Source organism: Somniosus microcephalus, chromosome 14 (assembly GCF_052327205.1).
Source record: "Somniosus microcephalus isolate GS21.2 chromosome 14, FLI_Smic_1.0, whole genome shotgun sequence".
Classification (NCBI taxonomy): Eukaryota; Metazoa; Chordata; class Chondrichthyes; order Squaliformes; family Somniosidae; genus Somniosus; species Somniosus microcephalus.
In genome coordinates, this window is record NC_141000.1 from 92,648,345 (window position 1) to 92,674,386 (window position 26,042).

The 26,042-nt window shown below is 47.6% G+C and overlaps 1 pseudogene; it reads right to left on the minus strand.

The window, feature by feature from the left end:
* Positions 1-26,042, minus strand: part of LOC147107701 (NXPE family member 3-like) — a 57,717-nt pseudogene that overhangs the window by 23,243 nt on the left and 8,432 nt on the right.

Below are 26,042 nucleotides of genomic sequence, written 5' to 3' on the forward strand. Positions count from 1 at the left end.
CCAGCAAAGTTGCCAGTGTCACCGGCAACTGCAGTTAACGGCCGCTGGAAACGGCTACAATGCTAACCGAGTGAAATTGGTCTGCGGGGCAAGCAAATGGCTGTGCAATGCCGTTGTGCTCACATTGTTGGAGGGATCCGGGATGAAGTTCCTGTCCAGGTGCAGTCTTGCAGCTTCCCGCAACCTCTGTGAGGAATTGTGGACAATGAAGAGGTCTGAGAATTAAAGGGGCCATGCACACTGAAGCAATACAAAATAAAATTCAGTGAATCAATACATTTTTCAGCCCTTTTTGCCTTTTAAAAAATATTCAACATTTAATAGAAGTTCCAAATGTGAATATTTAGCTGTTAAAGCTGAATTATCTTCCTAACCTCAACAAATGGGAAAACTGCCTCAGCACTAACACAAATGGCTCAGCAAGCCAGGGAAGGGGCACCCAGGGTCTCAAACGCAGCACTCCTGTTTTGTGCAGGGGGTCAACACTGCAAGACTGGCCCTCTACCCACAGGGTCCAGGAGGCCCTCCAGAACGAACAATGTGGAAGTACATCACTAAGGCCGTCACTGCCAATTGTGTCACTCCCACCACCTGGCTCCAGTGTCCAAAGAAGCTTCATGACCTCAGATCACTGGTCAAGGTCAGTGAATGCATCTTCAAAAGGCGTCTCCTACCAACTGAACCACTAGCCTCACACACTGCTCAATGCATGACTTCCAATCACTCACCTACCAACAATCTGCACCAATGATGAGGCACATCTCCCATTCCAAGCCTCACCTCACCCCCTTGGAGGAGACGGTGCAGGCCATTCTTGGCAGGGGCATGGCTGAGCCTTTGGTCAGTGGCGGGGCTGAAAGCATACAAGATGCTGGTATTCTCATACATTATCCTCCTTCTGGCACGCACCTCTTGCTTCCCACCCTCCCATCAGCACAACTCCACCTTTGTGCCTTCCTCATTTCACACACCCAAGAAATGTAACCTGCCCAGCCCATGGGCCAACAAGAAGAAGCAGCCTGCCCAGCCATTGGGACCGCAGGCGGATGATTCCATCCCAGATATCCTGGCCACAAAGGGGCTGTCTGGAATGCATCCTTCCATCTGATTCCTCCTCTTCGGCTTCCTCCTCTTCTGCGTCTTCCTCTTCTGCGTCTTCCTATTCCCTCTGCAAGCAGATGCTGTAGATGTGAAATGACAGCATAAAATGCTGAAAATACTCAGTTGGTCAGGCAACATGTCGACCTGAGACATGAACTCTGATTTTCTCTCCGTGGATGTTGCATGATCTGCTGAGTACTTGCAGCATGTTCTGTCTTCTCAAATGCCTTCATTTACCATCTGAGTCCTTGCAAGCGTCCAGCAGCACTCACTACACACTTAAGAAACTTTTTGCAGGTTAACCTGGTATGCTTAGGACCCAGTGCTGAATTCAGAGCTAGGATCGAAGTTCGCGTTGGCGACGTTAAGTCGGCGTTGCACGCCGACTGACGTTATCATTTTTTTCCCAGGACGCTGCCAGTTACTGGCAGTGCAAAGGGAATGAGGAATATGATGGCCGTTGCAGGACCCGCCACCAGCTGGCGAAAGAGTGGCAGCCGCCATTTCATAACGCTAAGGAATGCAGGTAAGGAGATGAATTTCTAGCCCATGGAATCTTAAAAGTTCTGTATATGTTAATTCCCTTAGAATCATAGACTCTAACAGCACAGAAGGGGCCATTCAGCATGTCATGCCTGTGCCAGCTCTTTGAAAGAGCGGTCCAATTTAGTCCCACACCCCAGCTACTTTCCCATAACCCTGCAAATTAGTTCCCTTCAAATACATGTCCATTGACTTTTGAAAGTACCTATGGAATCTGATTCCACCACCCTTTCACATGGTCAGTTCCAGATCTTAACAGCCATGCTGGCTGTGTGAAAAAATGTCTCCTCATTTCCCCTCTAGTACAGTTATTTTAAATCTATGACCTCTGGTTACCAACCCACTTGCCAGAGGAAACAGTTTCTCCTTACTTATTCTCTCAAAACCCCTCATAATTTTGAATACCTCTATTAGGTCTCCCCTTAAACTTTACTGCTCTAAGGAGAACAATTTCCCCTTCTCCAATCTCTTCACATAACTGAAGCCCCTCAGCTCTGGTATCATCCTGGTAAACCCCTTCTGTACCCTTTCCAAGGCCTTGACATCTTTCCTAAAGTGTGGAGCCCAGAATTGTACACTGTATTCCAACTGAGGCCTAACCAGAGATTTGTAAAAGTTTAGCATGACTTCCTTGTTTTTGTATTCAATGCCCCTATTTGCAAAGCCAAATATCCTATACACTTTCTTAACCACCTTATCAACTTGCCCTGCCAGTTTCAAGGATTTGTGAATCTGCACCCCCAGTTGCCTATGCTCTTGAATCCCCCCTCTCAAAATGGTACCATTTAAATTATACTGCCTCTCCATGTTATGTCTCCCAAAGTGCATCACTTCACATTTATCCGCATTATATTTCATCTGCCAAGTGTTTGCCCATTTTGACAGTCTGCCTATGTCCTCCTGAAGTCTGCTACTATCCTGTTCACTATTTACTACATTGTCAAGTTTTGTATCATCTGCAAACTTCAAAAGATGTAAGAAAACTACAAGGCACTTGGTCTAAGCATTAAACAAAGTTTTAATCAACTGTTTTACAACATGGAGGTCCAGTTGTGCCCTTCACTAGTTCCTGTTAAGAATGTCCTGCGCAAGCTGGGCCCATGCCTGAGTATTTATACTCTCCCTGGACAGCGTCACCCGTAGGCTGCTCAGTATTATTTCATAAGTCGTACTTTCATGAATGACTGATTCATGTCACTCCCTATACCCAAGTCCAGGTCACTTATATATAACAAGAAAAGCAATGGTCTTAATATTGACTCCTGAGGGACCCCATTGCATACATCTCTCCAGTCAGAAAAATATTTGTTCACCACTAATCTCTGCCTCCTATCCTTAAACCAATTACACACCAAAGTTACCACTGTCCCAAGAAATCCGGCCTGCCCAGCTATTGGGTGACCAAGAAGAGGGAGAGAAGAGAGGAGAGAGGAAGAGGATGAGGAGGATGAGGAGGAGGAGGATGTAGTGTCCGGGTATCAATAATACTCGGACTGCAGGAGAACAATAAAACAGGTATTTACTGAACAGAGAGGAACTCAAGACTGAAATACAGAAGCCTGCTATGGCTTTATATACAGGGGTGGTCACTGCCGGTACTGCAGTATAGAATCAGTTCTTCTCTTAAAGGTACATACACAACAATTCCTCCCCTTTTAGATAAACAGTACATAACATTCATTTAACAACTAAATAATAACTAATTACAATTACAATTTTCTCTGTACTATATACATCAACTGAAATAATCATTTATAAGTTCAGTCTTTGAGGAGGCTTCCTGATCCTGACTGGATAGCGCCTTTCTCGAGTATCCTGTTCTTGCGGCGGAGTTGATTCTGGCTCATTGTCATTGGTTGGTTCGTCAGCTTCCAATACCACTGCTTCTGAGGTAGATGCAATCTGTACTTCGGGTTGATTACCAGGTGCACCTGCTCGTGGTATGGGTTTGGCTTGTTCCTGTGACTCTAGAATCTGGTCAGCATGGCGTCTCACGATGCTCTCTCCAACGTCCACTGTGTACATTAGTGGTCCCTGCTGTGTGCATATCGTTCCTGGCTGCCATTTTTCTGTTCGGTTGCCCTATCTTGAAGCTCCTGGTTGGCTTCTCATTTATGTGCTGGAATTGCTTATCCTCAACATCTCGTCTTATGTTTGGTTTGAGCAAATCCAGGCGACATCTTAGCCTTCGGTTGAAGAACATTATGGCTGGAGCTTGATTGGTGACTGCATGTGTCGCATTCCGGTAAGCAAACAAGAAATTATCCACCTTGTGTTGTAGTGGTATGTCGTCATTATACATTGCCTTTATTGCCTTTTTAAAGGTCTGAACAAACCTCTCAGCCAATCCATTTGTGGCTGGATGATATGGGGCAGATGTGTAATGTTTCACCCCATTATTCCTCAGAAACGTCCGGAAATCCTCGGACACAAACTGTGGCCCATTGTCGGAGCAAATCTGTTCTGGCAAGCCATTCCTGGCGAAGATGGTCCGTAGGACTGCAATAGTTTTCTCCGTGGTGGTGGAGGACATTTTGATGAACTCTGGCCATTTCGAATGGGCGTCCACAGCGATTAGGAACATTGAGTCCATAAATGGACCAGCAAAATCAATGTGTACCCGTTGCCATGGAGATGAGGGCCACTCCCATGGATGTAGCGGGGCCTGTGGTGGAGCGTTTTGGACCTTCTGGCATCCTATGCATCTCTTGGTCATATCCTCGATTTCTTTATCGATTTCCGGCCACCACTCAAACGCCCTGGCTAGGCTCTTCATTTTTACCCCTCCCAGATGACCCTCATGAAGGTGGAATTACCACTCGGGATCCACACATCAAGGTCCCCCGGCACACTGACAGCTGTTCTCTCCTTGGCGAGAATGCTGGCAACAGTGAGTCGCCATGTGCTGGCCATCCCTTCACCGTCAAATCATAGACCCGAGAGAGTGTCGGGTCATTTCGGGTTTCCTTCTCTATACTTGAGTTTGTAACAGGTAGACATTCGACTATGGTCGCATGGAATATCTCAACAGGGTCCACTGCAGGTGCTTCCTCTACCATAGGTAATGGTAGGCGCGACAGCCCATCAGCATTTCCATGCTGTTTCGTACCCTTGTACTCTATGTCGTACTGATGTGCCCCTAGAAAAAGTGACCATCTTTGCAGCCGTTGTGCCATCATCACCGGAACGCCCTTCTTTGGGTTAAAAATGGAGACCAGGGGCTGATGATCAGTCAGTAGGGTGAATTTCTGCCCGTGCAGATAGTGATTGAACTTCTTCACCCCCCACACCAGGCTGAGGGCCTCCCTGTCAATCTGGGCGTAGTTACGCTCGGCTGAGGTTAACGAGCGCGACGCAAAGGCTATTGGCCTCTCTGAACCGTCAAGGAATTTGTGTGACAGCACCGCTCCGATGCTGTAGGGAGACGCATCACATGCTAACCGAGTTGGTAGTGTTGGATTGTAGTGGGCCAATACTTCTTTTGAAGTGATTAGGCATTTACATTTCTGAAAGGCACGCTTACACTCATCACTCCATTTCCATGTTACTCCAGTTTGCAGCAGGGCGTTCAGTGGGTGCAGAATTGTAGATAAATTCGGCAAGAACTTATGGTAGTAGTTCACCAACCCAAGGAACGACCTCAGTTGCGACACATTTTCCGGTGCTGGAGCCTTGACTACAGCCTCAATCTTGTCCGGCGACTTATGCAACCCTTCCTCATCAATCATGTGGCCACAATACGAGATTTGTCTCCTGAAGAACTCGCATTTGGGGCGGTTGGCTCGTAGCCCATATTCCTGTAATCTCGTGAGCACCTGCTCCAGGTTGGCAAGGTGTTCACTGTCATTTTCGCCCGTAACCAGGATGTCGTCCAAATAACACTGGGTCCCTGGGATCCCTTGCAGGACTTGTTCCATCGTCCTCTGCCAAATAGCCAGGGCTGATGCTACCCCGAATACCAGTTGATTGTACTGGTAAAGGCCTTTGTGAGTGTTTATCGTGAGGTATTTCCTAGATGCTTCTTCCACCTCCATTTATAGATACGCTTGGGCCAGATCAATCTTTGTAAAGCGTTTCCCTCCAGATAGTGAGGCGAAAATATCTTCTATCCGTGGAAGTGGATATTGTACTGTGTGCAGGACTGGGTTCACAGTTACCTTGAAGTCCCCACAGATGCGAATCTTCTTCGGTTCCCCAGGTGTGCTGCTCAATGATTTCTTCATTACAGGAACGATGGGTGTGGCCCACTCACTCCAGTCCACCTTGGACAGCACACCCGAATGCTCCAGACTCTCCAGCTCTGCTTCAACGGCTGGGCGGATCGCGTAAGGTACCGGTCTGGCCTTAAAAAATTTTGGGTTTGCGTTATCTTCGATTTTTATCCTTGCCGTTACTCCTTTTAGAGTCCCAAGTCCTTGTTGGAACACCTCTTTCGTGTCCGTTAGAATTTTTGACAGTCATCCAGGTGTGACGTCATCATCCTTTTTATCAGTCACAGTTTGCGCCTGAATGGAATGCCAATCCAATTGTATTTTTCGGATCCATTCACGTCCCAATAATGGTGGTCCTCCATCTGGTAGTATATATAGATACAGTTTCTGTGTTTCCTTGCCGTTGTATTCAACTGGCACCCTTATTTTTCCTCTGGGGTAGACTTTTTGCCCCGTGTATGTCTTCAATACAATGGACGTGTCCTTCAAGGGTATGTGTGAGAATAGCCGCTCATAGTCTCGTCGATTCATGACAGTTAGGGCTGATCCTGTGTCCAATTCCATCTTTACTGGGGGCCCTGCTATCATGAGGGTGACCCAAATGGTTCGGTGATCCTCCTTTGCGATCACGTTGTGTAACTTTAGACAACTTAGTCTCCTGCTCCCGGAGTCCTTATCACTCTCCTGATCTTCCGAACTACTGTCTATCAATTTCTTTACTTTCTTGTACTTTTCCTTAGTAGTTCTTGTAGTGTTGGTTTTCTTTCCCGACCTGCAGACTCTTGCTATGTGTCCCATTTTCCCACATTGCCTGCATACTTTGTCCTTAACCCAGCAGTCCTTCTGATCATGGGTTGTTCTGCCGCAGCGATAGCACTTTTCTGCTCCATACGCCATTTCGTTAACGCTGTATTCCTGTGGTTTCTGTTGTATTTCCGCAGCTCCCCGTGCTGCTGCTTCGTAGGATACTGCCACGCTGAAAGCCTGTTCTAGCGTCAGGTCCTTTTCCGAAAGTAGTCGTTTCTGGGTTCCTTCACTCTGGAGCCCGCAGACAAACTTATCCCGTAAGGTGTCTGCCAGTCCTGCTCCGAACTGGCAGTGCTTCGATAACTTGCGTAGTTCCGTAAGATAGTCAGCATTGCTCTCATCTTTGTGCTGGTTTCTTTTATGGAACTTGAATCTTTCTGCTATCAGCAGCGGTGTAGGGTTTAGGTGTTCCTGTAAGATATTAACAATCTCTTCAAAACTTTTCTCCATTGGTTTAGCTGGGGTAATTAAATTCCGCAATAGGCCGTACGTTCTCGCGCCCATCAAATTTAATAATACCGACGCCTTCTTTCCATCGGCCACCTCATTTGCCTCGCAGTACACTTCAATTCTTTCCACATACGTGGTCCAGTCTTCTACCTCGTTGTCAAAAGCAGTGATACTGCCACTCTTCGGCATCTTGAGTGATTTAAAATGGCGCCTCCCGTGCTTTTCCTTCTTCCCCAATGGAATAAAATGGCGCCTCCCACGCTTTTCCTTCTTCCCCTTGCTGCCACGCTGCTCCTAGCGTTCTACAGGGTAATGGCGGCGACCCGCGGCTTCGGCGCATATCACTTTTCCTTCCCCTCGTTCTATCCTCTCCACGCTGCCCGGTTCTTGAGCACCGACCGCACCCTATGCGCTACACCCTCTCTCTCTCTCTTCCTCCCGACGACGCTGCACGGCCCCTTTGCAGAGCCGCTCGATCGAGCCCGAGCCCGCCGCATTCCGGAAGAGTCAGCGCACTACCTGCTACCAGCTCGACTTGCTGGAATACCTCGACTGGGGAGCCAGGCCCAGCTCTCCACAGCCTCCCCTGCAACTCTCCGATGGATCCCTGGGCGGTTGCCCGCAGTCGACGCCCGCCGTTCTGACTTCGACCTCCAAGAAGCTTCTCTTCAGGGAAAAGATCCCCGTGAGGTGATGCAGTACTGCAGGTGAGTTCGAACCTGCCCGTCACCAGTGTAGTGTCCGGGTATCAATAATACTCGGACTGCAGGAGAACAATAAAACAGGTATTTACTGAACAGAGAGGAACTCAAGACTGAAATACAGAAGCCTGCTATGGCTTTATATACAGGGGTGGTCACTGCCGGTACTGCAGTATAGAGTCAGTTCTTCTCTTAAAGGTACATACACAACAGAGGAGAAGGAGAAGGAGAAGAAAACATTGTCACTCGATTTGGCACTCCCAGCCACCAGCTCTTCAAAGTCATCCTACAAGGCCATCTGCAATGTCCCCCCACTGAAAGTCGGCAGCCTTCCACCAGCCATGCTGCAGCCACTGGGGTAGCACTGCATGACATCACTAGGATCGACAAAGGCACACACAAAACACTCACTAAGCGAATGCACAAGGGTGATTAGTTGATTTCTAGATGTCATGGATGGATAGGTGTATTGGAAGGTTTGCTTTGTGGTGGCTTTTATTTCAGCATTGTGGCCAAGAGGACATTGTGATAGTTAGCAGCAGAGGGAAGGTAAGGTGTGGAACAAATGTTGAAAGGGGAATTGGGGTTGTGGTCACTGGTACCGCAGGCGAATGATTCCATCCCGGATATCCCGACCAGAATGGGGCTGTCTGGGTTGCACCTTCCTCTTCTGCGCCTTCCTCTTCTCTCTGTGAGCAGCTTGTCCTCTTTGCTGCCTCTGCTTCATCTCCATGTGCCCCCAGGACTGTGAGCAACTGGTCTTCTCAGAGGCAAAATACTGTGGATGCTGGAAATATGAATTAAAAGCAGAAAATGCTGGATATACTCAGCAGGTGAGGCAGCATCTCCATCTGAGACGTTAACTCTGTTTCTCTCTCCACAAATGCTGCCTGACCTGCTGAGTATTTCCAGCATTTTCTGTCTTCTCAGAGGCCTCCCGTTACCATCCGAAGCCTTGCAAGCGTCCAGCAGCACCCCTGCACTCCTTGCACACTTTAAAAGCTTTTTAAATCTATTGCACCAAGTCACTGCTTCAAGAAAATATAAAAAAAAGTCCAAAAGTTGAAATCCAAACTTACCTGAAAGATGTGTGTGTTCCTTTAAGAAGCTTTGACAGAGGGCTCAATTTTGCCATTGGGGGCAGGCTGGGGCATGTCAGGTGGTTTTCGTGTCAGGACCCCAAATCTGATGTGAAGTGGGAAAAAAGTGCGAATTTGCCCTAATTGGGCACTTGATTTCCAGCGTGTGGAAACCCCTGGCCCAATGAGTCTTTTCGTACAGAAAGTCACCTCCGATGACGTCATCAATGCTACTGGATTTAAGGCCTGCAAGCAGCCTTGCTTCTTCTGGGGACTTTAAACTTTATGCCCATTGTTGTGATCACTTCATTCAGCAACTATGTCCAGCAGTAGGCCAAAGTGTGCTCCAAGGTTCGATGAGGCCTCCCTCCAAGCTCTGGTGGAGGGAGCAAGATCAAATAAGAAGGTGCTCTTCCCTTCCTCAGGGAGGAAAAAGCCTCCCCTGCAGACTAAAGCTGTGTGGATGCAAGTGGTCCAGGAGGTCAACTCAATGTCTATGTGCTGCAGAACCTGGCTGCAGTGCAGGAAGAGGGTTCATGACCTTCTCCGTACACCCTCAATTTGATCCCCATCGCCTCTCCTCACCAGCACTCTGCTTTGCCAATCTCTTCCTCCACATCCTACTTGACACTTACATCCCTGCACCCTTACCCATTCCCTCTCTCTCTATGGTCACATTCACTTACCTATTCGACCATGCAGCCCACACACTCCCTATCACTGTGATGCAATGACAACAACTTACAACACACAGGGAGGGCCCTTTGTCTCCTTTTAAGCATCTATGCTATGGATTCTCTACGCTCACTCCTTCATTCTCACTCAAACTCCACTTGTGTCCCTCATTGCAGGAAAAGGGAACCCACAATAAGAGGGAAAGAGTGATGACAGGAGGAGGGCCACTCTCAGTAGCCCAACTCACCACCTTGAAGGAGGCGGCCCTGGAAATCGCCGGTGTCGAGGAAGCTTCCCAAGTGGGGGACGGACAGATGGGCGCATCACAGCAAGCTGGTGACAGAATAGTTTGGCATCTCTCTCACTGACATTGCATGAGTGACTGATAATGATTCTGACGCTCTAACAGATTGACTTATGATCATTTGCACAATTCAATTTGCATGCAACCTTTACCTCACATTTCTAACTCTTTCCTTTACTCCCCCACAGGACCATCGACAGCCCCCGTCCCCACTGTCCAGGAGGAACAGCCTGAGCTTCAGGACTCCTCAGAGGAAGCTGCAACCTCTGAGGGCGCAGCGTCAGCAGAATTCAGCGCGCCCAGCACCAGCGCAGACACTCACACCTCAGTGGGACCTTCGCGAGATAGAGTAGTGTTGTCACCTGGTGTATCACAGCTCACAAGTGAGCATCACCGGATGGTGGAGACAGGGACAGCAGTGGAGAGTCCTCGTCGGAGGGTGCAGGACTCTGCCAGTTCGGCTTAGCTGCATGTCGACCCTGCGCCTCCGGGTCCATCCAGAAGGACAGTGGAGCTGGAACTCCAGGAACAGGTGCAGGAGTGTCTGGCAGGCTTTGTCTCCAGGGTCGCTGAGAGTGTGGAGCGAATGGAGGAGTCCATCGCGAACATGAGCAGAGCCTTTGTGGATGCATTGGCGCATGAACGCACCACCATGGAAAGGATGGCAACCTCCGTGGAAAGGATGGCTATGGCAGAGGAGAGGATGGCTACGGCCATGGAGGAGCTAAGTCGCCAGAGTGTTGAAAACATGGTCATTGTTCAGAATAGATTGGCATCTCTTGAGGAGCGATGGTCAGCTATTGAGTGCAGAAACCAGACCTTCATGGAAGTCCTCTGGAGTAGGACTTCCAGTGCAGAAACGGGTCCTCATGGCCCCCTGAAGTGCAGCAAGGTGCTGTCAAGCCACTTGCTAGCTCTGAAGTGAGGCTGACCCATGAGAGGGATGTTGGTGGCAGACAACAAGGAAGTGGGGGCTCCTCTCCAAGCGCTCACACGACCATGCCACTGCAAAGCCCTCGGTCAGAGTCCCACCAGAGTCCTCGCTCAACTGAGATCGGCGTCTCATCCCCTGCACAGCCGCAGAAGCAGCAGACTGTTGCCGAGCCCTCATAGGTTCGCAACCCCAGAGGACAGCCGCCAAAGGTGTCGAGACAGGAGCAGCAAGAAAGTGAGCAAGGGACCTCCACATCTGCTGAAGCCACAGGGGAAGCACCACGTAGGAGCAGGCATAAGAGGAAGATAATGCACAAGTAGTCACAAGGGTAGTCACTTGGGTGTTATGTTGTGTTTATTTTTGAAATGCCATCAGTTGCTTGTTGTGATAAAAAATTCTGATGGCAAACTGTTTCGCAAATGGGACTTCCACATTGAGGGCTTAGAGCGATTTACAATTGTCAGTATGGTGGTCAGAGTGATAGGAATCCGTAGGTTCTTGTCCATTGTCGATGCTCTGGTAAGAAGATGCGAGGCAAAAGTGTTTGATTGTGCAGGCTAAGCAAATCTGGCCAACATGAGTGCGTCCCTTGCATCCCAGGCAGCAATGTGGTCGCGCGCTGGCGTCTTCTGGTCTGTGCAGCTTCAGGTGGGCGAGCAGCAGCTTAGCGCTCCTGTTGTTGCTGCTGCTGTTGGTGCTACTGTTGTTCATGGTTCTGCTGCTGCCACGGCTGGTCTTCGTCCGAATCTGATGTCCAGGAGGAAAGGAAATAAATGCTTTTGGTATATACCTCAGTTGAGGAAGCGTTCAGTCAAGGTGGGGAGAGGGGTTTCCCAGGAGGTCACACTGGAGATGGGTGTCAGGCTCCAAACTTCCACAACAATGAGTATGCCTGCTAAAAGTTTCCCCAAACCTGAGATAACAAAGTTCTGCCACCTGCAAATGATCATTGGTGAAAACTCCTTTTTAATGGTGGAGCTGCAGTTGTTAGTAAGCAATCCACTTGTGAGGCCGCCAGGATTAACTGGCGTGTTTCAGAGGAGGCGTGCAGGATGGGGGAATAGTGTTAAAATCAGAAAGGCCTCTCAAAATGGGATTATAGAGGCAATTAACTGGTTGTTAAGGGCCTTAAGGGCCTATCCCGCCTCTGATGTAAACGGGGTCTGAAACCCCGATTCTGGGAAAATTGCTCGGAGGTGGGCTGGAGGCGGGATCAGAGCCGCCCGCCATTTTTTGCGATTTTAACACCTCACACACCTCTAATCCCGCCTCCTCGGGCCTGGCAAAATCGAGCCCACAGTCTCTGCAGGGCTGCTTCATGCACGCTTTTCTGTGCGCGGTTAGGACGCAGCATAATTGAGAGCGAGAACATCCAAATTAACAGTCGTGGCATCAACTCAGGTGTTGCATACCGATTAACGTCACGATCTGCTTGTTTAAATTTGAGAGGCCAGTGCCGTCAACAGCAATGCTATGGCAGCTGCCACGTCCCACGCTGGAAGTGGGCAGAAGCGAGGCACCTGCCATTCTTTCTACAAAACCGGCCTTAACGTAGGCCGTTAAAGCCTCAAATTTTTAGGCCTTTATTCCTTTGTCCAATTTATAACCTCTCTAATTAGTTTATAATATTGGGCCTTGCTAGGCTACATTTAATTTTTTAGCTTCGATAAGCCACAGTTACATTCATTCCTCTATTCAATTAGTAAGGGAACAATGTTTTGAGACTAGACCGCAGTCAGTAAGGCCGTTATTTTCAAAGTCTACATTAACCCAGAGACAATAGAAGCTTGTGAGATAAGAGGGGCCCAAGCATTGTCTGTATCTGGACGTGTATGTATCGTCAATATGATTGGGTAGGTGGTGGGGGGTGGGGGCGGGGAATATGGGAGAAAACGTGACTGGATGAATTCTGGTGCAGTTCCTGTACACATTTTAGGAATTCTTCACCCTCCTTTCTCTTTACTCTGTTTTTTCCCCAGTCTATATTAGGGAAATTAAAGTCTCCACTATTGCTGCTCTCTTATTTTTACATTTCTCTGAAATTTGTCTACAGATTTACTCCTCAATTCGTTCGCATTATTTGGTGGTCTCTCGTAAACACCCAGCAATGTAACAGCTCCTTTTCTGTTCCTTAACCCTAACCAACTAGATTCAGTCTTTGAACCCACTAGTATATCCTTACTCTATAGAACTTTATTATCCATAATAATCAATACTGTCAACCCTGCAGCTGTCTTTTTTCCTTCCGTATCCGTCCTGAACAGATTATAGCCAGGAATGTTTAGTTCCCATTTTTGCCCATGCTTAAGCCAAATCTCCGTTATAGCCATTATATCATAACCCCATGTGGCACCTAGGGGGTGATTTTCATTCAGAAGTCGGGAAGGAGGCGGGACTACAACTTTCGGGGTTATAGTCCCGCCTCCATCGAGATGCGGCCAATCCACGCGATTTTAACTTGATTGACCTTGTTGAGCCCGCCCAGCGGGCTCAGCAGGACAATTAAGGACCACCCAGCAACAGGTGACATCACAGACTGAAATTTCATCTGTCAAGACGTTTTGACAGATGAAATATCAGTGTTTCACAGCTGTTTGGAGCTGTCAAACACTGACAGTCTTACTTCTAACCTGAGTCCTTCTACACAGACTCAGTTAGAAATCTCACCGGCAGAGAAAGCTGCAGGCTGTCACTTTTGACCGATCGCAGCCATTCTGCTTTCTGTGCCGGTTAGATGATGGACTCCCCGAACCTAAAGGAAGGAAGGCCGAAAAGGTAAGTGCAGGTAATTTAAACTTCTTTACACACTTTAGACACACCAAACACACTTACCTTTGCACTCATGCACCTATCACTCACCTGAACGCCGACATCTCGACCCCTCCAAGTCCTTCAACCCGACGGCCCGACTCCTCTAACTTGGAGCCGTCGGGAATTCCACACTTCAAGCTTTAAAATAGGGATTAGGCTAAAAACTGCCTGTTAACTACCTGTTAACAGCCAGTTAACTGGCACTGATCCCTTCCCGCCTCGGGTAGGCGGGTCCCAGTGCGGGACGGGTACCTGCCTCCTTTGAAACTTACATGGAGGTGGGTTGGGGGCGGGATGGTGTAAGTCCCCCGATTTCTGGACTTTAACCCCCCCCACGCCTCCAATCCCGACTCCACGGGTCAATGAAAATCGACCCCCTAGTGTCTGTAGCTCATCAATCTTATTGGTAACACACCTCGCATTAACACACATGTATTCCAACACCATGCAAGTTGGCTTTGTTTTAATCCTCCATCTAATTCCTGCTCTTTCTGCATTATTCTTTGTTCTGTTGCTGTTTGTCCCTCCTAGTTATCTATGCACCTTGTCTCTCCTTTCTGCTGCTGTGTCCTGGTGACCCCCCCCCCCCCCCACCCAGCCAAATTAGTTTAAATCCTTCCTCACAGCACTAGTTAACCTATCTGCGATGATATTGGTCCCAGCCTTGTTCAGGTGCAACCCTTCTGGCTTGCACAGACCCCTCTTGCCCCAGAACTGGTCTTAATGCCCCAGGAGTCTGAAGCCTTCCCTCTTGCACCAACTTTTGTTCCCTCCTCATAATGTCTGGCTGGAAGCTAAATGTATCTCCTGGACTTCCAAAGTTATCAGGGTCATCCTCACTTCATGTCCTGCCTCCCTCACTGCATTTCAGATGTGGATTATGGACTGCTCCAATTATTCCACCGTCAGCACCAAGAAAGAAGAGACAGTCACCACTGCCTGCATGTGAGACCGTGCTGCCAAATCACTGATCTTTAACAGCCGAGGCTCCTGAGATCTTGGTCTTGGACTCCTCAGTTGAAGCCTCTTGCTCATGTCACCTCTGGGGAGAGACAGATGTCTCCTCAAAGTTGCCCACATGCTCCTCCTGCTTACTGCTGCTCTGGTATCCACCCAGTAATATCTGCTCTGTGTCAGTAATATTGCCTCTCTGAATGGGTCTATCTGAGCTAAACAAGATGCCATGAGGGTATGGATGGACGAGGTGCAGGAAGGGTCCTTCAGGAGGCACCAGGCTGCTCTGTTGCTTCTTTCTCTAAGCTTTCAGCACCTTTGAGGGATGCAAGAGGAAACCGACTGACTTGTGCATCATAAGGTTGTGCTGCTCGTCGGTATTGCAGTGTTTCCCTGCACCTCATCAGCACATATCTGTAATCTCAGATAACCTTGTAAATTTTGCAATGTGTTAAACATGTAAACCAAATTAAGCAATATTCAAGAAGGAGGTAGATATATTTCTTAAGGCTAAAGGGATCAAGGGATATGGGGAGAAAGCAGGGATAGGGTACTGAATTTGGATGATCAGTCATTGTGGTGTATGTAACCTGTTCCACCTTAAGAGAACTACCTTAAGAGATGTACTACTTTCTCTTGGCTGCTGTATACTGTAGTACCGGTGGTGACCACACCGGTATATAAGCGTTGTGTAGTGATTTACTGGGCAGTTCAGCCCTCACCTCCGAATAGTAAAGACATGTTAAAGTTATTCTTGTGGTCTGTGTCCAGTGATTTATAATAAGCATAACTGGGACACACAGACTTAACAGTGGCGACGAGTCCGATCTTACCCTGCGGCAGTTTTACATCCAAGGCAGCTTTGTCCTCAGAACGGGCGTCGAGAAGAGGCATCCGCCCTCATCATCCTGCCGAGCACCATCGCACGGGAGGCATCGAGAACCCGGGTTAAAAAGAAAAATTCTGACCATGAAGCCCTCCATCAGCGACAGGCAGTGATCATCCCTTCTACCACGGTGGTGGGTAAGCCGATCAGCGACACAAGCAGAAAGTCGGCCGCGTTGACTGTGGAGTGGGGGAGGGAAAACGGAGGAATAAGGGCGGAGAACTCGACCACGGCCGGTGAAAAGGGCCGGGCTGCAATCGAGGCCGAGAGGCGCAGCGACTGGGGCAGCTTAAGGCACGAGAGCCGCGGAGAACTCAAACGCAGCCGGTGTAAAGGACCGGGCTGCAAGCGCGGCTGAGAGGCGCAACAGCAGGGGAAGCGTGAATGCCCACGGGAACCGCAGGGGAGTAAAAGCAGCATCGGGGAATTGAGAACCGCTGGGGAGGCGAGAACGGCAGCAGCACGGCAATCGCCATTGCAGCCAGCGGGGGAAGAAGGCAAACGCGGGAATCCGCCATTGTAGTCGGCGGGGGAAGAAGACGAGCGCGGTAAAGACCGCCAACCGCGGGAAGCCGCCATTTTAGTAGGCGGGGGAAGAAGACAAGCGCGCGAAGCCACCATTTTGAGAAAAAGACAAATTTAAAAACTTGCAAGGATGCCTAAACATGGTAACATTAATACCTTTGATAGCGATATCGAAGATTGGACCACGTATGTAGAACGCATGGAAGTTTATTGTAAAGCAAATAAGGTACCAGATGATGAGAAAGCACTAACCTTATTAAGCTCAATGGGTGCGAAGACATACGGGCTATTGAAGCACCTTCTATCACCAGATAAACCAGCGGATCGGACTTTCGCGAATATTGTTACTGTCCTGAAAAATCATTTAAACCCCACGCCGCTGATGATAGCGGAACGATTTAAATTTTACAGAAGAACGCAGCTGAAAGACGAAAGCAACGCTGAGTTTTTAATTGAACTGCGTAAGCTATCAAAGTACTGTCAGTTTGGAACAGGACTAGCAGATGCGCTGAGAGATAAATTTGTGTGTGGATTGTTAAAAGAAGGAACACAAAAGCGACTGCTTGAGGAGAATGATCTTACGCTTGATAAAGCTGTCACTATTGCAGCATCGCACGAAGCCGCAGCGAGAGGCACTGCGGAAATACAGCTATGGTCACCGGAACTCAGCACCAATCAAATGGTCTTGGGTACAGTAAAATGTTATCGTTGTGGAAAGACAACGCACGATCAGAACCAGTGCTGGTTCAAAAATCAGGAATGTAGAAAATGTGGCAGGCTTGGTCACATAGCTAAAGTATGCCGGTCAGGAAAGAAGACCAGCAACAAAAAGTCACCGCAGGAAAAGTACAGAAAGGTACACAAGGTGACAGAGAACAGTTCGAATGAACAGAAGTCAAATTCAGACTCCAGCAGTAATGAACTGGGTAGTCTAAGAGTACACAATGTTGGTAATGAAGCAGACCTCCAAACAATCTGGGTCACACTTCAGATAGCAGGAGTCCAAGTGAAGATGGAATTGGACACTGGATCAGCATTGACGGTCATGAATAAGCAAGATTACAAAAGGTTATTCCCACATATTCCCCTACGGGATACGGAGATTGTATTGAAAACATACACGGGGCAAAGAGTATACCCCATCGGGAAGATAGAGGTAAAGGTGGTCCACAAGGGCAAAGAAAGCCGAGGAATGGACTTATATGTGCTACCTGAGGGAGGTCCGCCACTACTGGGACGGGAGTGGATTAGGAAAATAAATATGGACTGGCATTCCTTAAAAGCACTAACGGTAGATTCCGGTAAAAAAGATGTCAAACCTAAACGATTGTCCAGAATATTGGACGATGCTAAAGAGGTGGTCCAACAGGGACTGGGAACACTGAGAGGAATTACGGCAAACATCAAGGTTGAAGAACATGCAAACCCGAAATTTTTCAAAGCCAGACCGGTACCTTATGCGATACGACCTGCTGTGGAAGCTGAGCTGGAAGGGCTAGAACGTTCAGGAGTACTGTCTAAGGTAGACTGGAGTGAGTGGGCCATGCCCATTGTCCCCGTCATGAAGCGTTCATCGAGCAACAAGCCGGGGGAACCAGGGAAGGTTCGCATCTGTGGAGATTTCAAGATCACTGTTAATCCGGTGCTTCACACGGTGCAGTATCCGCTTCCGCGGATTGAGGATATCTTCGCTTCGTTGTCTGGCGGGAAACACTTCACCAAGATAGACCTGGCGCAGGCGTACTTACAGATGGAAGTTGAGGAAGAGTCACGCCAGTATCTCACGATCAACACGCATAGAGGCTTGTACCGGTATAATAGACTGGTTTTTGGAGTGGCATCGGCTCCAGCAATTTGGCAGAGGGCCATGGAGCAGGTATTACAGGGAATTCCAGGCACACAATGTTACCTGGACGATATTCTGATTACAGGAGATGATGACGAGGAACACCTTGCAAATTTGGAACTGGTGCTCACCAGATTGAAAGAATATGGACTTCGAGTTAATCGCCAGAAATGTGAGTTCTTTCAGAAGCGGATCTCGTACTGTGGTCATGTCATTGACCAGGAGGGGCTTCATAAGTCTCCTGACAAGATCGAAGCTGTTGTGAAGGCTCCCGCTCCGGATAATGTATCCCAGTTGAGGTCGTTCCTAGGGTTGATTAACTATTACCATAAGTTTCTGCCAAATTTATCCACGGTGCTGCACCCGCTGAACGCTCTTTTGCAGAAGGGAGTACCATGGAAGTGGAGCGAGGACTGTAAGAGGGCCTTTCGCAAAAGCAAGGCATTGATCTCAGAGGAAGTGTTGGCTCACTTCAACCCAACGCTGCCTATTCGTTTGGCTTGTGATGCTTCTCCATATGGTATTGGGGCAGTACTCTCACACAAGTTGCCAAATGGCCTGGAGAGACCAGTTGCGTTCGCATCCAGATCATTGACCTCCGCTGAGCGCAACTATGCTCAGATAGATAGGGAGGCTCTCAGCCTTGTGTGGGGAGTAAAGAAGTTTAATCATTACCTGCAGGGCCAAAAGTTTACGCTTCTGACAGACCACCAGCCGTTGGTATCCATTTTTAACCCTAAGAAGGGTGTTTCGGTGATGACAGCACAGAGACTCCAGAGATGGTCCCTTTTCCTAGGGGCACATCAATATCAGATCGAATTCAAAGGTACAAAGCAGCATGGTAATGCTGATGGGCTGTCGCGCCTGCCACTACCTACAGAGGAGGAGGCACCGACGGTTGACCCTGTTGAGTTATTTCACTCGACCATCATCGAATGTTCACCAGTCACCAATGCAAGTATTGAAAGAGAAACCAGGAACGACCCGACACTGTCCCGGGTCTATGAAGTGACAGTGAAGGGATGGCCAGCACATGGTGATCCACTGTTACCGGCATTCTCAGCAAGACGAGAACAGCTGTCCGTCTGTCAAGGAACATTGATGTATGGAACAAGGGTGATTATTCCTCCTAAGTTAAGAGAGAGAGTTCTAAAGGAACTGCATGAAGGTCATCTGGGGGGAGTCAAGATGAAAAGCCTTGCTAGGGCTTATGTGTGGTGGCCGGGTATCGACCAACAGATAGAGGATCTGACGAAAAGCTGCTCAGGGTGCCAAAAAGTGCAAAATGCACCTCCGATTGCACCGCTGCATCCATGGGAATGGCCTTCAACCCCATGGCAACGTGTACATATTGACTTTGCTGGTCCATTCATGGACTCCATGTTTTTAATTGCGGTGGACGCACATTCTAAATGGCCAGAAGTGATTAAGATGACTACCACTACCTCGGAAAAGACGATCGCGGTGCTAAGAACGATATTTGCAAGAAATGGATTGCCAGAACAAATATGTTCAGACAACGGACCGCAGTTCGTGTCAGAAGAATTCCAGAAATTCATGAAGAAGAATGGGGTGAAACATTATACCTCTGCCCCATATCATCCGGCTACAAACGGGTTGGCCGAGAGATTTGTACAAACGTTCAAAAAAGCAATAAAGGCCATGAGCGAAGATCAGATTCCACTACAACACAAGGTGGACAAATTCCTACTGGCATATCGAAACGCCACTCATGCAGTGACAAACCAAAGTCCTGCCATGATGTTCCAAAACAGGAGGTTGCGGTCCAGGTTGGACTTGTTAAAACCAAATGTGCGGAGGGAAATTGAAAACAAACAGTTCCAGCATATAAATAACAAGACCACTCGGAGTTTCGAAATAGGACAACCAGTGTTAGCCCGGGACTATAAAAACGAGAAATGGCAATCTGAACAATTCGGGCCAGACAAGGACCCCTGATGTACACGGTAGATATTGGTGAAAATGTAATGCGGCGTCATGCTGACCAACTGGTAGAATCGAGAACAAGGGTCGAACCCAGGGTTACGGCAGAGACAACTGTGGAAGAAGTTAGTGAACCTGAAGCATCTACCTCAGAAGTGAATGTACCTGATGATGATGTCCAATCCATAAGAGATCAACTAGATGAGTCACCCCAGCAACGAGAATCAGAGACCCCTGAAAGGCGTTATCCAACTCGAATCAGGAGGCCTCCTCAGAGACTGAATCTTTGAACTGTTTTGCATGAAGTTGTATATATATATATAGCTATATGTTATTATGTTATGTTAAATGGGGATATAACTGTTAAGCTAAAAAGGGAGGATTGTGGTGTATGTAACCTGTTCCACCTTAAGAGAACTACCTTAAGAGATGTACTACTTTCTCTTGGCTGCTGTATACTGTAGTACCGGTGGTGACCACACCGGTATATAAGCGTTGTGTAGTGATTTACTGGGCAGTTCAGCCCTGACCTCCGAATAGTAAAGACCTGTTAAAGTTATTCTTGTGGCCTGTGTCCAGTGATTTATAATAAGCATAACTGGGACACACAGACTTAACAGTCATGATCTCATTAAATGGCGGAACAGGCTCAAGGGGCAGAATGGCCTACTCCTGCTCCTATCTTCTATGTTTCTATGTTTCTATAACACGTCCACCGTCTTGGCAAGGCTCCAGTGCCACACACTGCCACTGCATCCCACCTCCCACACTCAGAATGCACAACTATATTTTTTGGGACACCCTTTGTTTATATGTTGGATATATTGAGGGGAGTCGGGGGGGAACCAAGCAAAATATGAGATCAACACTGTTGCGTTTTCCTGATCAGACAGCAGGATTCCTGATTTTGTTTCAAAGTGAACACACTGGAAGCAAATATACAGACAAGCCACATATTATAACAGGTGCTGCATTGATGTCCTTAAAGTGCTGTTTGTTCAGAGGTTAGCACTAAGTTTATCAGTCATTAACATCAAGTCTCTATTTACTGTAGCAGGATTTCTGCATCAAATGCCCAAGGCAATTGTCTACAATGTGGTCAACAGGATATTTGTGAAATATGATTATGAATAATAAGTAGATGCAGATGTTCATCCTGTCAGATTACTTCATTCTGGCTAAGATTCCCACCTGAACTTTAACTTTGGCGGGGGTGTATAACAGGTGGTAGCGGATTGGCCGCCAGTTATACACCCCGTGCAATTTTCCTTTCTATTGAAGTCAACACTTGGAATTCATTGCTGCTGTTTCTATAGACATCTGGTTAGGTGAAGTCAATGGAAGGAAAGCTCAGGCTGGGTGTATAATGGATGGCCGATCTGTTACCGCCCGTTTTACACCCACACTAATGGGCGCGAAATTGGGATTGGTAGCGCCCGTTGTTTGGCCGCACCAGATGCCATCTTGGTAAAGGCCAAAGAATAGGCGTACTTTACCCATGTCTGAAGCAGGCGTTAGTCTATTTGCATATGCAAATAAGGGGCCTAGCAACTGCTTCTAGTCCCTTCTGCAACTTTGGATTGCCTTGAGGCAGCCAGTGCCAGTGCTGATTGCCTCCGGGAAAACCAATGCTAAACAACACGTAAGTAAAAAAAAGTTAAGTACTGTAATCACCGCTGCCCCCATGGTCCCGAGATCTCTGACCTCACTCCCGACTCTGACCTCCAGACGCACCCCCCCAATCTGCCTCCGGCCTTGGCCCCAACCTCCTAGCCCCCGCCAACAGCACTCTTGGCCCCCCAACAGTATTCCTAAAGTCTGTGATCTTTCTACCGGACCCCCCAACAGTACGTCCAAGACCTGTGATCTGCCTACCCGATCCCCCACCGAACCACAATCACAGACTCCGAGGCCCACCAGTTCCTCCTCCATACTTCCGCGATCCAATCTAATAGCTTAGCTGGAAATTGGAGCACTAACCTGTGCGGCCTCCTACCGGAGCACCATCTAGATTATGATGAGATCCGAGGCCCAAAATTGAGGGCACCTCGGGCCTCCCCATTTGAGCGGTGGCTGTTAACACTGTGTGGGCAAGGCGCCCAAAAATAGGCCCCCAAAATTTCTAGGCCCCAGAGTGTAATGCCGTATCTCAGACTGTATTAAAGAAAAAAGGGATTCTATTTAAATCATATTTTCAAACCACAAATTAAACTAGTTAAAATACACCATAACGACCTAGTCTCCAGTATTATGCATGATGTTGAATGGCTTGTACAGTTATAGATGCTTCACGTATAATATTTTGGATCAGTCTTAATCATATGTGATTTCACAAAAACAATACTTTTTTGTTGGATAAATCCTACTTGCTCTAAATAAGCTCGTACCCAAATTGTTAATCTAATTCAGTAAATAGCTACCTGGGGCATTAAATTACACTTTATTTGAAAAAGCCGCATATTCCTGCGTATTTGAAGCAAAGAATTACCACACCATTTTGCTTACTCATGCTCCCTCAAAAATACCAAACCTTCAACTTACGAGTCACAAATTTAGATCTATCTTACCTGCTCGAGGTGAAGGCTCTACGGTTACATAACCTGCAGAACTGGGTCTTATAGGCTTCTTGATGTTGACTGTGCTAAAAATGTAAATATATTGTACATTAAGCCATTGTATTCCTCAAACCTTTAAATTAAATTTATTTCAACAGGAAAGTTTAAAAGATAGCCAACCTGATAGTTTCGAGGTAATGTTTTCAATCTCTGAGCTGCACAGGAATGTAAACCTGTCCTGCGTTGTTTCTCAGCTGAGATAGCAGTAGGGGCACTACAACTGACCGCAGCAGCCTTGGGTTAGTAAAGGGAAAAATCAGCCAGAGTGCCTTACAATTAATAACTACACAGCAACCCCTACTGGAAATGTCTGTGTGTAGACGCTGGGCGGGGACAGGATTAGGCTCGGCTCTGCTGTCCCCCAAGTCAGAGATAGCTTACCTACACTCACTGTCGAAGTTCACACATGAGAAATGACCACTTGAATCAGTGCAAATGCCTGGGTGGGAATATGCCCCAATGAGGGAGTCAATGCCATCAGGAGAGCAGGGTAGGGAAGAAAATAACAGGAGAAAATGAATGGAAAAAGGCTTTAAGTGCAGCACTCAAATTTTCATCCACTCAGCTACAAGAACAAGCATATCATTGACCAACTGTGTAACTCCATTTATATTGCTAAGTTGCTGCTAGTAACAGACCTGTAATATAAATGATTTACCTCAGCATTATGGAACACCACTTAGAGGTGATTTGTCTACCCCCCTTTCCCCCAACATTGTCAAAGGTTCGGCATTATTGCAAACTAGCATGAACGGCCCAATATGAACTGTGACAGCAATATGAGATACCTTTTTCTGACTGCAGCTACCCTGAGAGCTCTGTACATCTGTATTTAGGAACATAGGAACAGCAGTAGGCCATTTAACCCCTTGAGCCTGTTCTGTAATTCAATGGGATCATGGTTGATCTGTGACCTAACTCCATATACCAGCCTTTGCCACGTATCCCTTAATATCTCTGGTTAACAAAAATCTATCAATCTCAGATTTAAAATTAACAATTGACAGATCATCAACTGCCATTTTTGGAAGAGAATTCCAAACTTCTACCACCCTGTGTGTGTAGAAGGGATTCCTAATTTTACTCCTGAAAGACCTGGCTCTAACGTTTGGGCAATGTCCCCTAGTCCTAGACTCCCAACCAGCGGAAAAAGTTTCTCCCTATCTATCCCATCAGTTCCCCTTAATATCTTGAAACCTTTGATCAAATCACCCCTTAACCTTCTAAATTTCAGGGAATACAACCCTAGTTTGTATAATCTTGCCTTGTAATTTAACCCTTGGAGTCCAAGTATCATTCTGATAAATCTACGTTGCACTCCCTCTAAGGCCAATATATCCTTTCTAAGGTGTGCTGCCCAGTACTCCAGCTGTGGTCTAACCAGGGCTTTGCATAGCTGTAGCATAACTTCTACCCCCTTGTAGCCTAGTCCTCTAGATATAAAGGCCAGCATCCCATTAGCCTTTTTGATTATTTTCTGTACCTGACCATGACATTTTAACAATCTATGTACATGGACCCCCAAGTCTCTTTAGATCTGCACTGTTTCTAGCTTAGGCCAGTAATGCTGTTTTTGTATATACATCACAAATTGGCTCAGAATGAGTGACAGAAAATCAATATATAAATAAGACATACCTTTGAAAATAACGACTCTCTTCTCCAATTAATAAGTTTCCCTTATATCCCATCGCATGGTTAATACGAGCAGTGCAGGGGAGCTTCTCTGGTTTGTAACAGAACCAGGGCTCCCCAGTCCTGAGATCGGTAAAGTTACAGAGCGGTTTAGTTTCAGGCAAACAAAGGGCACACAAAGTGGTCTCTGAAGTACCCCCAGATTTGAAGGCACTTTGATAATACACTCTGTCCGACCGTTCCTCACGTAGCCTTTCAAGTGCTTGGATCCCTTCACTGGGATGAACTAAGGAAACAGACACTTCAACTTTCCCTGGCCAAGATAAATTAAAATTTAGATAATAAGATCCATTTTGGTTATCTATAACTGTTCCTGCTGAACCGGCTTTTAAAGCTGGCGTGTGGATCCGGCCTTGGAGATAGTCACCCCCATATTGCTTTGGGTTTCCTTCAAAATCATTCATACGCAGCATCACTTGTAACTGATCTCCAACATAGAAGGTCTTTCCAGAATTTAAAATAACAAAGCGAGCATGTGATGGGTCGCTGCTTTTCACAAAGGGTACAGCAGGCTTGGGTGGTTTTGGCCATTCAATCATTTTCATAAGGAATGTCCCCTCTGACCTTTCTTCAGGGGTGAAGCTCTGATTCTGGTAACCACACTGCACCAATTTGTGTGTCCAAGGGGTCTTCCTTGTTTCCTCTTTCTGCCGCATTGCGTGATAAAACTTTGGAGTTGGATATCTCCTCCATTTGGACTCTGATCCAGAAATTTGTTTATCATACTATGAAAAGGAACATAGAAACATGAGAAATAGGGACTGGAGTAGGCCAACATGTTTAATGAATATATTTTCTATTGTCAATACATACATGTTATTTCCAACACACATCCTCCTCCAGTCAAAAAAGAAGCAAGGAAGGGTTGTTCTTCAGGATCAATACACCGTGATCAAAGGGTTGATTACTTCAATGAAGCAGTCTGTATTTAATATTTTAGATTTTCAGACTGCATCTCAGACCATGAAAGAACTATGGCCTAGAAATTGGGTTGGTAGCGCCGGCGCTGAGCGCCTAAAGAGACCTAGGCCTAGAAATTGGGTTGGTAGCGCCGGCGCTGAGCGCCTAAAGAGACCTAGAATTGGGGTGAAGCCCTATGTTGGGGCAGACTCTATGAAGATAGCGCCAACTCAGATATTGACTATACATTTAGCGCCTGCGCTAAGTGTTTGCGCGCGCCCGCGAGCACAAGCAACTCATGACGTCATTTCAGTGTGCAACGCCTTTTAGGAGCGCCTGAGCGCATATTGGGTGGCGCCCGGAGCCTTAGCGCCCAGCGCTATTAGTGACAGTTCGAGGGAGGGCTAACAGGCCCTTCTCGGAGTAGGGGGGCGCTATTTAAAGGGGACAGCTCTAGTGCACAATCTTCTGCCACTTGGCCTGCTCATTGCGATTGTTGCTAGAGAGAGTTGGCGAGCTAATGTGGAGCGGAGTTCTGGGAATTTAGCTTTACAGTACTTGGGACCCTCAACCCTGTCCGAAGCACTTGCAACACTACACCTAAAAGCCTTTGGACCAACTGGCATCGGAATGGGAGCTTGTTTGGAGGGCGACGGCCTCATCGCCCAACACTGTGAAGGGGCAGAGAGACGGCGGGAGAGAGGGCCGGGATTGGCCAGAAGGAGGAGGGGCAATGGAGGTCGGCCAATCCGACGGGATGCTGCGAGGGTCTTTAGGCAGCAGGTGACAAGCCTTGACATGTCGGAGGAGCAGTGTTTGGGAAGGCTCCGATTCTGGAGGGACATTGTTACTGATCTGTGCCACCTGCTTGGTCAGGATCTGCAGCCGCGTGAACGCTGCAGAACCTCTCTGTCCATGATGGCTAAACTGACTGATGGCCTCCATTTTTATGCCAACGAATCCTTTCAGTCAGCCATTGGGGACAATGCGACTGTCGCTCAGGCTGCAGTCCACTGTTGCATCCAGCAAGTGACAGATGCCCTTTATAGGCGAAGGCGTCA